The following is a 14,374-nucleotide window of genomic DNA, read 5'->3' as shown; positions in this document are numbered from 1 at the left end:
CTTGCCGGTGGAGAGCTGCAAATTTTGTCCTATACTCGGCACTTACGGCCATTGAGCAGTGAGGGATCTTTTTCGTGCCAGCACCTACTGCGACACGGGACCTCGGTTTATACGGTCTCATCTGAAGGACCGGTCTCCACGTCTCAAGTGTGATTCGAACCCGCGACGTAAGGATCAACTCCTTACTTCGCGACTCTAGAGCAGACGCTGTCGTTGTCGTAAACCTTTTACAATTTCATTTTCTTTTTCAAAACCACAAGGCCAATTTCAACCAAACTTGGCACAGAGTATCTTTGAGTATAGGGGAATTCAATTTTGTTCAAATGAAGGGCCACGCCCTCTTCCAATGGGAGAACATTAAGAAAAAGTAAATATTGGGTGGGGTCATTTAAAAATGAAAAAGGATGAAACTTATGTGAAAGCTTCCTGACATAGTGTAGATTCAAGTTTGTTCAAATCATGACCCCGGGGGTAGGTTGGGGCCACAACATGCATTTAAAGTATTACATAGGAAAACAGGGAAAATCTTTAAAAATGTTCTTCTCAAGAAGAGTAAAGTCATAATTGGTCATACTAATATTGAAACATCCTTAGATAAGTGTAAATTCAAATTTGTTCAAATCATGACCCACGGGGCAAGGATTGGGGTAACAATGGGCAATCAAAGTTTTACATAGGAATATACAGGAAATATCTTTAAAAATCTTTTTCTCAAGAACAGCAAATCCATAATTAGTCATATTAAAAAAGAATTAAGCATCCTCGGATAGTGTAGATTCAAGCTTTTTTTCAAATCATAATCACTTGGGGGTATGGTGGGGCCATAACAGGGGATCAAAGTTGTATGTGGGAATATATAGGCAAATCTTTTTAAAAAAATCTCAAGAACAGCAAAGCCATGATTAGTCAAATTAATACAGTAGTATCCTCAGGTAATGTAGATTCAAATTTGTTATTGTTTTTGCAAAGTTTTGTGATTTTAAATTTTCTTAAAGTTTTGGAGTTTTTTGTATCCGCATTTCATTAGGATCACTTCTCAAATACGTTGTTGCACAATAATTCCGAAGTTTCTCCTTCATTAAGCAAAAAAAGAGGACTGGTAAAATATTTGCTACAGCCCGCCATTTATCCTAATTTGGAAGTATGTCTATAAAGTTTTGAAAAACAGCATAATTATGGTAATTCAAATTCAGTCTGGTTGTTAGGAATATTAATTAAAAGACATTTAAATCTGACATTATTGTAAATAATCTTTCCTTAATTAGGGAATTATGAATTAAGTTGGATTACAACTTGTAGAATTAAATCTAAATTCCTCCGAAATACAATTATAATAAAGAGCCTTACAAACAAAAACTTGTTGCAGGTTCTTTCCCTAATGTTTTCCAAATAATAAAAACTCAAAACGTTTTCACATTTACCTAGTTAATTAATTGTACATAGTATTCTGGCTCTCGTCCGTCCTTTTCACAACGGTGAATTTCTACATTACACCATACTCCGTACACTGTGCACCATACACTGTACACCATACACCATACAAAGTAGAATGTGGAACGGGACCTACATAACACAACAACAGTAAACACATTAAGTTACACATTTATACACAAAGCTACATACAAGTTATGACCCATATAACCCACCGTACACAAAAATGGGACAATAATATGGTGAACATCACAGCGCTGCATTACAGAACTTGTATTAAATGCTTTTACCCAATAATTACATTATTTTACATGTAACTTAAACTTACACATAGTAACTTTATTTACATAGTTACTTAACTGTTTAGAATCATGATGAAACTAAATACTGAAATACTAGAGCCGATACTATCAATTAATTAATACTACTCCCTTAAATATTTATAGAACATAAAAACTATACAAACGAACAAACATTCAAACAAAACTAACTAAAATTAAAATACGTTGAAATAACAATTAGTTATCCCAGGACCGTAAAGTTGTCAAAACAGAGAAGAAAATGTAAATTCAACATGTTACTCACCTCAGAAGTCAGTGTTTGTAACTATAATTAGAAATACTTTAACTTCACAAAACTTTGCAAGTAAAAGAGTTAATTGGTCATTCAGAGCCCGTGCAGCTATGTGTCCGAAAGCCGGTTTTTATTAAGAAGGGCGGAAGCCTAAACTCAGGTGAATAAATACAGGTAATGGAGAGGTACCATAAAGGGTATTCGAATAAGAGGTCCAGAATAGGATAACTGAAAGATACTACGGAACAAAGTTAGCACAATAATTACAATGAATTTAAAATACTTTACAAGACAAATAAACTATACAACACCGTAAATGTGACAATTGTCCACACGTTTTGTCAGCTTGAATTGGTACAAATTTCTAATTCTTTAGTCACTTCTGAATTACCGAAGGCAAGGGGCGAGACAGCGCATTTTCTTCTCAATCGTTTACAAGTTATACGAAATTAAACTATACATTTTATACTTGTTATCGTCGCCCGCGTGGCGCAGTGGTTAGAGTGTCTGCTCTAGAGTCGCGAAGTAAGGAGTTGATCCTTACGTCGCGGGTTCGAATCCCACTGTGGGACGTGGAGACCGGTCCTTCGGATGAGACCGTATAAACCGAGGTCCCGTGTCGCAGTAGGTGCTGGCACGAAAAAGATCCCTCACTGCTCAATGGCCGTAAGTGCAGAGTATAGGACAAAATTTGCAGCTCTCCACCGGCAAGTGGTGGCGTCTTCATATGAGTGAAAAATTCTCGAGAGGGACGTTAAACAACATACAATCAATCAATTTACTTGTTATCCATTCTGACAAAATATTAAGTTCTTCTTCCCTCTTTCTGACCCATTAGCAAGCAAGATCTTCGATAGAATTCGTAATGCATATTTGGGTCCCCTAAATTTTGGATCCTTTAAATGAGTGATTCACTGTTCTTATTGTTTGGTATATTTACATCACCAGTTATGTCATACCTTGCAGAACTATAATAAAAATGAGAAGAAGAATATGAACACATAATAAATCATTAGACTAAAACAGTCAAAATTGCTCCATAATGTTGTTTTAATCATTATTTGCAATTTTCCGACTGATATTTTTTTTTTTTTCGAGAGAAATAACGGTTTGTTTGTTTAACGTCCCTTCGAGAATTTTCGCTCATATTGAGACGCCTCCACTTGCCAGTGGAGGGCTGCAAATTTAGACCAGTGCTCGGCACTTACAGCCTTTGAGCAAAGAGGGATCGTTTGCGTGCCAGCACCTACTGCGATCTCATCCGAAGGACCGATTTTCCTGTCACACAGTGGATTCGAACCTGCGACGCAAGGATCAACACTTTACTCCGGACTCTCAAACGCTCTAACCACTACGCCACGAGATAACTGTTGACAGCTTTTTATTGAGTTGGTTGACGAGTTTATGTTCTTTCTACAATCACTCTGCTTTTCAGTTGTAATCACACCTCATCGCCCTTTGTTAGTTTCGGCACAAGTGAACCAGAAGCCTAACTATGTGGTTTGCCATTAGAATACGTGTAAGTAAGGACTTCTAGGTGTCCGTCTATTGCCGTTCAGGAGTTTTCTCCCTTATGCAACTTGTGGGTCTCCCAATTCTGTATATTGGACAAAAGAACTCTGAGTCAGGATTAAAATATATAAAAATTTAATATTGCTTGTATTTAATTTGTACAATCTCTTTGAATGATTATCCCTGTATCTTGCTCCCGTAGAAATATTACTTCTCTTCCAATTAGAAATGGGAATAAAATATTCTCAAATGGGAGAATTATGTTTTAGGGAATCATAAATAGATTTACAAAAGTGTAAAAGTATTTCCAAAAATACTGGGAGTCCCTTGCAATATCGTATCAATATCAAACACAGTTACGGGAGAGTTACTTCACCTCCCACTAATTTTCTCCCACAGGACAATTTACAATAATTAAAAAAAAGTAAAACTTACTTATTATTAATGAATTCATCAGATCTCACAAATCAAGTAATTTTCAACATTAATTACCCATCGACTTTCACTCCCAGCATTCTGGCGATATGAGTTGTAAAAGTCAACTGATCAGCCGATCGATTTGCACTGGCTTATATTGGCATCGGGCTCGATTGTTGTGACGTCACGACAAAGTGAACTGCAGAAGGATAAAACGTACGCTCAAATAGGACCTTAGGTCACCAGCTCAGTTCACAACTATCAAACCTGTTTACTCCGCGACAAAATGTAGTGCATTGCAACCGTAAAGTGAAAATAGGATAAATCGCACTACTGTGAAGCCTTTATAGTGTAAAACAACAAACAGAAAATCTATTTTTGTCAAAGGAATAATCATCTGATATGAGGAAAGATACGGGGGAGGGGGAGCAACATTGACTGCAATATTATAAAATATAAAATATAAGTTATACAGCAATGGATTACGTAGGGTGACCTGTGGTCTCCCTAATGATATTATTATTCCATGTAAGGCAACAGTATCTATTTAACACAGTACCTAACCTCTGATCCCCTTATTAATATATCAGAGTAGGCGACCTCCTGTCTCTGCACTCGCAGATCTAACAGGCAGGGGGAGGAGGTACATTGTAGGTCTTGCCCCCACCCCGCTTGGACTCTTCACTGATCCTTAAAGATAATAATTATTTATTGTTTAATAAATTATATTAGGTGTCCTTTGGTCTCCCTTTTGAGGTCATACCTCAATGGGCGACCTTATCAGTTTAATACTTTAGTAAACATCTGGTTAATATTAATCTTACAGAGTAGATGTATGTACTGTCATGCGAGGATGGATGCTGAAGTTCTCCTCCCCCTTTCCCTGGAATTTACACTTATCAAATTCATAAACGAATCAAAACTTCCAAAATTTTCCAAAATAATAAGCTTAAAAAACATGGACCCATTGTCGATTGCTTCTGGGATACATATACTGTATATGAAGCAAAAGTTGTCTAATATCATCAGAAATTGTGAAATTGTTTGCTTGTAAAAAGATCAGGGTCTCAATTTTTGTTTGGAGTGGATTTGAAAAATAATTCTTCACATGCCACATTTTTTAAAAATTATTGTCTTTTTATAACTTCAAGTGACTTCATGTTTTCCTAATAATGAACAATATAAGATTACCTCTGGTCTACTGATTCATATACCACTTCGTCTGACCTCTGGTATCCTTATTGATGTACAATATAAGACAACCTCATGTTTCCATATTCTTTATGCGGGGAGCAGAGGTAACTTAAAATTTATGTGAATACGGATAGGTCCCCTTATATTTCATCATTAGGGGGACCAGAGATCACAATGTATTGTACATCAAAAGAAATCAAGAGGTCCCCTTATATCCTACATCTATAAGGAGACCAGAAGGCACCTTATATTGTACATAAAAAGGGAGACCAGAGGTCCCCTTATATCCTATATTAATAGGGAGATCAGAGGTCCCCTTATGTCCTACATCTTTAGGGAGACCAGAGGACACCCTATATTGTTCACCACTTGCAGACCACTGATCACATAAAGCTGTGTATAATATGATTACGGAGACCAGAGGTCCCCATATTGTGTACTTAATTAGGGTGACCAGAGGTCCCCTTATATTGTACATCAATAGGGAAACCAGAGGTCACCTTATATTGTTGTACATTATTATTAAGAGTAAAGGTCCGCTTATATCCTACATCAATAGGGAGACCAGAGGTCCCCTTATATCCTACATCTACAGGGAGACCAGAAGACACCTTATATTTACATCAATGGGTAGACCAGAGGTCACCTTTTATTGTACATCAGTAGGGAGACCAGAGGTCACCTTACATTATACATTATAAGGAAAACCAAAGGTCCCTTTATATCTTATATCAGAAGGGAGACCAGAGGTCCCCTTGTATCCTACATCTATAGGGAGACCAGAAGACACCTTACATTGTACATCAATAGGAAAACCAGAGGACACCTTCTATTTTACATCAATAGGGAGATCAGAGGTCACCTTATATTGTACATTAGTAGGGAGACCAAAGGTCCCCTTATATCCTACATCAGTAGGGAGACCAGAGGACATCTTATATTGTGCATCAATAGGGAAACCAGAGGTCCCCTTATATTTTACATCAATAGGGAGACCAGCGGTCACCTTATATTGTACATCAATAGGGAGACCAGCGGTCACCTTATATTGTACATCAATAGGGTGACCAGAGGTCACCTTATAGTGTACATCATAAGGGATTCCAAAGGTCACCTTAAATTGTACATCAATAGGGAGACCAGGGGTCACCTAATATTGTACATCAATAGGCAGACCAGAGGTCACATTATGTTGTACTTCATTGTGGAGACCAGAGGTCACCTTATGCTGTTCCTTAGAGAGACCAGAGGTCACATAGAGATTATATAAATGGCAAGACCAGAGGTCCTCTTATATAAAACATAATTAGGAGACCATGCAGAGGTCATGTAAAGTTGTGAATGAATACGGAGACCAGAGGTCTCCATATATTGTATATTACAGTGTTATAGGGAGACCAGATATCACAAAAAGTTAATATGAATGTAGGGATCAGGCTTCTACGATACTAGACTCTGCTTAACTAAAAGATACTCAAAAACAAAATAAAGGCAATAAGTATGAAAATAAGCCTCTGAACACTTAATCATGTGAAGAAAAAAATACTTCTTTCACTCTATATGTTTTCATATCTTACATAAACAAAGATTGCAACAGTTCTTTTATATCATAACACAAATAAAGATTATGAAACATGTGGAGATATCGAACAGTATTCGAGCTCAAAAGTACATTAAGCATTACAAAATAGAAGCGGAGCAAACACGGACCTCCTAAACATCAGAGGTTGGATCAGGTGCCATGGAGGAGTGAGCATCCAATGCCGACCGGTCACACCCGCCGTGTGCTCCTTGTCATGTTCGTGAAAAAACGGGAAAATCCGTGGACAACTCAGTGTGCGAATAATGGCCTAACAATCAGTTTGAAATAAGTCAGTCAGCATTTGACTTAATAGCCGACAAGGTCATTGTATCGACTATAGAACTTACGAAATGATGACTTTAAACGAGACTGCTGATATTCTTGCTTCATCAACTTGTTTGTCAATTACTTAACTCGTTTTAGAAATTGATCATACGTGGAGCATGCTCTTTCGTATCGAATCAACTGAGAGATATACACCCCATATGCAGGTGACAAAGATAAATTGCTGCATAAGTAAGGGAAGTTGACGATTGAAAAGTTAAAGTCATCACGTTTATCATAAAGCTTTGTTGTTCGATAACCATTAACGTCTTTTTCTAGTAAAAGATCTAAATATAGAACAAATGTGTCAGACTCTGTGGTATCTTTTATTTCAAGCTCACCGGGATACTGTATGTGTACTTAAAAAAGCGGGCTTCATATTTTAGCGGCTTTGGTGTGGACAACTCTAATTTATGAATACCGCTAAGAAATAATTTCTAAATACAATACAGGACACAAACATTTGTAGCGCTAATTCATGATTACGCCAACAACTCTGTACCCAGTGATTTTGAATATGCCAAATTTTGTACACGTACAGTATATCGTGTCGACATAAGAATGGGAATAACTATTGTTAATCGACAATACGTCGTTGATATATCTAAATGTCGAGCTGAAGTCCACAGCAAGTGTTTTCTTCTTTTCATGTAAAAGATTTTAAATAAATTTTGCTTCATATAATACAAATAAAAGTTACCTCTGTTCCTATAGACCTCTGGTCTCCCTAATAATATACAATATAAGGTGTCCTATGGTCTCTGTATTGATGTACAAAATAAGTGACCTCTGGTCTCCCTAATGATATACAATATAAGATTACCTCTGGGCTCCCTAATTATGTACAATATAAGGTGTCCTTTTGTGTCCGTATTGATGTACAATTAAAGGTGACCTCAGGTCTCCCTATCGATGTACAAAATAAGTGACCTCTGGTCTCCCTAATTATGTATAATATAAGGTGACCACTGGTCTCCATATTGATGTACTATAAAAGGTGACTTCTGGTCTACCTATTGATTTACAATATAAGGTGGCCTCTGGTCTCCGTTTTGATGTGCAATAGAGGGTGTCCTCAGGTCTCCCTATTGATGTACAATATAAGGTAACCTCTAGTCTCCGTTTTGATATGAAACATTAGTTTACCACTGGTCTCCACATTGGTGATATCTGGTGACTGTTTTGCACACTCTTGTCTCTTTATTGATATACAATACCTGATGACCTCCGGCCTCCGCATTGATATGACACATTATTTTATCATTCCATATGCAAGCAGGCTTATGACAATAAATTTGATTTGACCAGGGATGATCCCTCCTATGCATCTGAACTCATCTCTGGTATTAAATGATATGTGTTTTTTATACTCTATTCCTTTGTTAATAGGATTTTTGAGATGAATCTCTGTTTGGTATCTCAACTTTTTTATTTCAATTGTTCACTATATGTTTGTAGTTGAAAATCAGTTAATTTGAAAACAAATTCAGGATATTAAAACTAAATTTGGACTTAATTTTATTCTCTTTAAAGTTCTGAAAGTCTGTGGATTTTCTTTTTTTTCTATAGGAACAGAGGTAACCTTTATTTGTATTATGATATAACATAACCTTTATTTGTGTTATGATGAAATAACTGGTGTACTCTGTTTAAATGTAAGATAGGAGAAATTATAGAGTGAAAGAAATAATTAACCTTTTTAAAGAATCTTATTTTCATACTTTTTGCCTTGATTTTTTTCCGTTGTCTTTTAGTTAAGCAGAGTTAAGTATCATAGATGACTGATGATAATACTGAACCATAGACCTAAATTGAACACTTTAGGTCTATGACTGAACGAATGAAGAAAAAGTCTCGTTTTCCCTGTGTGCAATTTTTAAGACTGTAACAAATACATTGGTTCTCAAACTGCTGATAATAATACATGTATTGTTGATAAAGTTAAGCAATGAAACATTTGTGAAAGGGGGGGGGGGGGGGTGGACGTCCGACACCGAGCCTTAATTATGACATCAACTTGTTGTCATGTTTTAATGTTTAAAACATTACCTTCATGTCTCTGCTAATCTATTAGAAAGACATATATAAAGTTATTAATATAATTGTATTGTAGTAAGACAGAGAAAACTGTTTTTTAAAATAAAATTCAATCAAAATATAGGGTGACCTGAGGTCACCATATTCATACAGATGAATTTACTTTTGTGCCTTTAATGCCTGAAGAGTTCATATAATGTTTTATTACTACGCAAAATGACGAACTATTTGCGGGTGACCCGAGGTCCTAGTTGAGCGTACGTTTTATCCTTCTGCAAGTGAACTTGGGAATGTAAGATGTCGAGGAATTTCGGGGTAACGCTAATTACCGACCTTGTCACAATGATGAACTTGGTAAATATACAGTTGATGATAAAATAAAATTTACAATTAATAAAACATATCTGTCGTTTTATAGTCCAATGCTTTGCAGGGAGTATTATTTTACTTGTACTGTGTATTTCCACAGAAAGTGTTTCCCACAATAACGGGAATAATTAGGGAACCGAAACACATTTACAAATGCCCCGATATGAGCATTACCAGTGATAACGACTTAATTCCAGTTGATGACGTACAGTCCTTTATGAAGCTATAAATTTTCCATTAGTCGGATTGTATCCATTTCCGAAGTTTAACTTGACTTCGTCAAATATTATAATTGTGCCTGGTTTTGAATTGAAAAAATGTTTACTTATTCTGGAATAGAATGCCACAGGTATTCCTAACCTGTTCTCTATTCCATCGGGGAAGAAAAAGTTTATTAAGTTTATTAGCTTCTCTTTGAAGGTCTTGATAAGCAAGTCCTTTGTACGTATTTTTACCTGACCATTACTTCCATAAAGAAATTGAAAGACATTTGGAAATAAATATCAAAATGATATAGGTACAATGTACTAAAAATCACAGTCATCTTGATTGAAACAGGACAGACACTAACAATCCAGTACAGCCATGCACTATTTAACTATCCAGTACAGTCATACACTATTTAACAATCAAGTACAGTCTAACACTATTTAACAGTATTTTTATATAAAACAGTCCAGGGAATAATTTTAACTAATACAATCTTACACTTTTTAACAAACTAGTACAGTCATACACTATTTAACAAACTAGTACAGTCATACACTGTTTAACAAACAAGTACAGTCATGCACTATTTAACAATCCAGTACTAGCACAGTCTTACACTATTTAACAAACTAATATAGTCTTACACTATTTAACAATCCAGTACAGTCATACACTATTTAACAAACTAATATAGTCTTACACTATTTAACAATCCAGTACAGTCATACACTATTTAACAAACTAGTACTGTCATACTCTATTTAACAATCAAGTGCAGTCATACACTATATTTTTTTATACCAGAATTTCCTTCTGCTCCTCTAAATTCAATAACTGTCAGAAATTTCAATAGGTTTTTGAGTATACTTTTGTTTTGTAAACTCTTTCTGTAAATAACTTATCATCCTGACAAGGCTTTAAAGCGTCAAAAAAAATATAGGTAAACTTTTCAATTAATTTTTTTACCTTCCAGCTTTTAATCTGTCAATATAATCGCTTTAATAGTATTTATATTGCTATGATTTTTAGATAAAGTATGGAAATTGTTGACCATTTTCTGCCTATGTTGATTTGTGCAGTAATTCCTGTGCAGTCCTTCTCCAGAAGTGCTGGTAAGTTGTCCTTCATGTTTTCCAGTTGCTCATGTATAATAACTGTTCTTTTATATAGTATATAGTGATGGGGGGTCCGTCCGTCCGTTCGTTCGTCTGTCTGTGCGTCAGTCTGTCCATTACGTTTCGGGGTACCCATCTCTTATCCACAACTCCTCCTATACTACTGAATAAAATTTAATGATACTTTCACAGATTTTTTATTACATAGTGCAATTGTGCACCTCCTATTTTACTTTCTGATCGGACAATTATTTCGGATCTCCAATGGCAAAACATGGACTCTATAATATTGAGGGGTTTCCATCTCTTATCTGCAACTCCTCCTATACTACTGAATAAAATTTAATGATAAATTCACAGATTCTTTATTATATAGTGCCTTTGTGCACCTCCTATATTAATTCCTGATCGGACAAGTTTCGTGTCTCCCATAGCAAAACATAATTATCATACGGGAGGCGGGGTTATCATTCTGTGTGCTCGGTGCTCACTGTACCTCTAGTTTAGTCTTTTTTGCGTGGTCATTATATATTCTAGAGAAATATAATGTAAATACGTATAAATGGTTTAATATTTTTTTTTCGAAATTAGCGTACAGGTTTGGGAAGAGTTTAACTAAAACGATATGGTACAAGTGATTTTCATTCAGAAACTGCACTTTGTCAGACACAAGAGATCCAAGGATTGTGTGCTTTGTCTGGGAAATAGAGAAATCAGCTACAGTCAGAAATGGTGATAACCTGCAAAGACGGAAGCATACAAGGTCAATATAACAGCGCCGTCGGAAACGCTGAACGAGATTACGACCTTGCAGGGAGGTATCTACTGGTGAAGGAGACAGAGTATATCGTGGTATGGTCTGTATCCTATAAAAATATACGATGGCCGTTATCAGCAAGCCTAAAATAAAATTACACGACCTATAATTTTGTACATGTACAAAAGACAAAATTATAAGCCGTGTTATTTTATTTCAGACAGGCTGATATCGACCATCGTAAAAATCAGTACCGTGATGCTAGATCTACTGCAAGTTGGACTGGGGTATTCTACGCCATTTATGGTATAATCAGAACTCAGTGGATAAGAGCAGTATTCAAAAACTCAGAAGATTATTGGTCAACCTTTACAACCAATCAGGACACTTTCAGCAGGGTCCAATCCCATCCTTGTTTGCACAACAATAGGAACTGAATTCATTGTACATGCAATAATACAGTGTACTTCCATCAACAAGGAATGCTAACTCTTGACATAAGAAATTCTTTTGGCTTACAATTTACCGAATAACCTAGAATTAAATCAATTATGTATTAATAAAAATCATTTTATGGCTTTAGAAATGAATTGTAATATTTTTCAACACTTGAGAGTGCTTTTGGCAAAGCTTTGAAACGTGCTATACACAATCCTTCACATTTTCTTTGAAATCGAATCGTTTTAAAATGTGATTACTATCAATGTTAACATTCATTAAAGATTATTTAACTGTAAGTGAGATGCAATATATTGTAAAAGTGCTAGATGTTTCCGTACACTACTTATTTTATAAAATTGTTTATTATCATTTTTGCGAGGAACAACGTGTTACGTGTTTCCAAGCACTTTAAAGTAAAATCTTCAACTGAACACGTAGAAAATGTTTAAAAAAACATATCTGAAGTGGTCATATGAGCACTTCTTATATCCATTTATGTCGATAATGTGCCCTGCCTCCTCCCTTTAAATTATTTATGTTCTGTGAGTTTTGCACCACTAGAGAGGTAACCCTAGGCAAGGATTTCCAAGATAAGTGTGGACATGGGCTATCTGGCTGTCCTCTAGTGAATCATTAGTTTCCATTGTGACTGCACACTTGATAAGGGCAATGATATCAGTTCATGTCCTGTAAAGAAGGTGTACTTTTAATGTAAGAAAACAGCTTGTTTCAAGAATACTTGTAACCAAACCTCATAGCCCTTTTTCAGTTTCACCGCAATTGAACCAAACGCCAAAATAAATAGATTGCCACTAGAATACGTGCAAGTATATATATATATCCACTTCTTGTTTTCCATTCACATATGTCCCGATGTAAGCATTGTTTCTATATTCTTTACGAGGTAATTCCAGGTAAAGACTATATCCCATTTTCTATTGGTTGGATTGTATCCATTAACAATGTTTAGTTTGACGTCATCAGATTTTAAGATTGTACCAGGCTGTGAATTGTAGTAATGCTGACTTATCCTGGAATAGAAAACATAAGGTTCTCCTAACCTGTTCTCTTTGCCACAGGAAAAATGAAGTTAACGTTTATTTTCTTTAAGTTTGAAGTTTCAGATTGGAAATGCCTCTTCAGTGTAACTAAACAGTAAGCTTCGAGAGGATTTCTGAGACAATTTTTTTGATTAATATTTATATTTTCATTTTTTTCGTATTGGCTAACCTCGTTTAATGCTCACTTAAGGACGCTCATTAGTGCCAACCTTTAGATATAAAGGATATACGAAATATAAAAAGAAAACGTTGAAATGTCTAAAGGTAATACGAAATATACGAGAAGCAAAATCGAAATATATAAAAGAAATGCTAAATATAAAAACAAAGACTCGATAAATATCAAGGATATGCAAAATATAAAGGCAAAAACCTCGATATAAATTAAGGGAAATGCGATATATACAAAAAGAACATTTTTCCACAGCTTGACCTGTATCGCTAACCTGTCCATCAAGATGTACAGATTAACACTTGGCGGAGGGAAACCAGTGAAAGTACTCCTGTATTTTGTTCCCAGAATATCAGCAGAATGGCGTTATTTAATAGTGTTTATTTATTAACATATGTAAATGTATATATCAGTGAACTGTATTTGTAACAATAATTAATATAATGCACTTAATTAATTTTGCTTCAGTAAATTATAACAACAAATTGTTCGTCAAAGATTTATAGATGAAAGACTTTTTGCCCCTCTGGGCCCCTGAAGATACGTTTTCTCAGGTACAGCAGACTTGTACTACTAAAGTTGTAGAAAGGGAAGTCTCAGAAAAGGAAATGCTTGCTGAAAAGTGATCCACTCAGTATTTAAAGTTTATATAATTAGTTCAACATATCCGATCACACTGAATGGCGTTGTATTTCATTTTCTGAAGAATCAGCAATATCTAACGATGATGTTTTATTAGGTTCATACAATTCTAGGCTCTGCATGTGAACATTTGTAATGCCAAACGCTTGATAAAAAATATTTAAGTCTGACAATCTTGATTATCATTTATCAAAGAAGAACCTACTAAGATAAATGTAATTTGGTTTACAATGTTTCAGAAATAGATCCGTCACTCTACGAAGGCTACACTATTTTCTTTTCTCTTGTCGTTTAAAAACAAGATCATTGTCACATAAGGTGCTCAACGGATTACATAGAATTGATAGGCTTTATTTGACATTTTATACACATACTTTAATTTATACAGTAAATTTTATCAACAGCAAAACAAAAATTTTGAATGAATTTTTTTTAAACATTCTGCTGGTGCCGTCTATGTTGTGTATGTGAAAGATACATGATTGAGAGTTTGAATAATATAAATAAGGCAAAGGGTACAAAAAAATCGTGGTGCAG

General features: G+C 35.3%; 1 protein-coding gene across 1 annotated transcript in view; it reads right to left on the bottom strand.

Annotated features, from left to right (window-relative positions):
• LOC133195760 (uncharacterized protein K02A2.6-like) overlaps positions 1-14,374 on the bottom strand; it is a 410,189-nt gene that overhangs the window by 166,635 nt on the left and 229,180 nt on the right. The gene's annotated exons all lie outside the window — the stretch shown is intronic.

Source organism: Saccostrea echinata, unplaced genomic scaffold, assembly GCF_033153115.1.
Source record: "Saccostrea echinata isolate AGI-Se365-2 ecotype Australia unplaced genomic scaffold, CSIRO_AGI_Sech_v1 ptg000029l, whole genome shotgun sequence".
NCBI lineage: Eukaryota > Metazoa > Mollusca > Bivalvia > Ostreida > Ostreidae > Saccostrea > Saccostrea echinata.
This window is presented reverse-complemented; position numbering and strand designations above follow the sequence as displayed.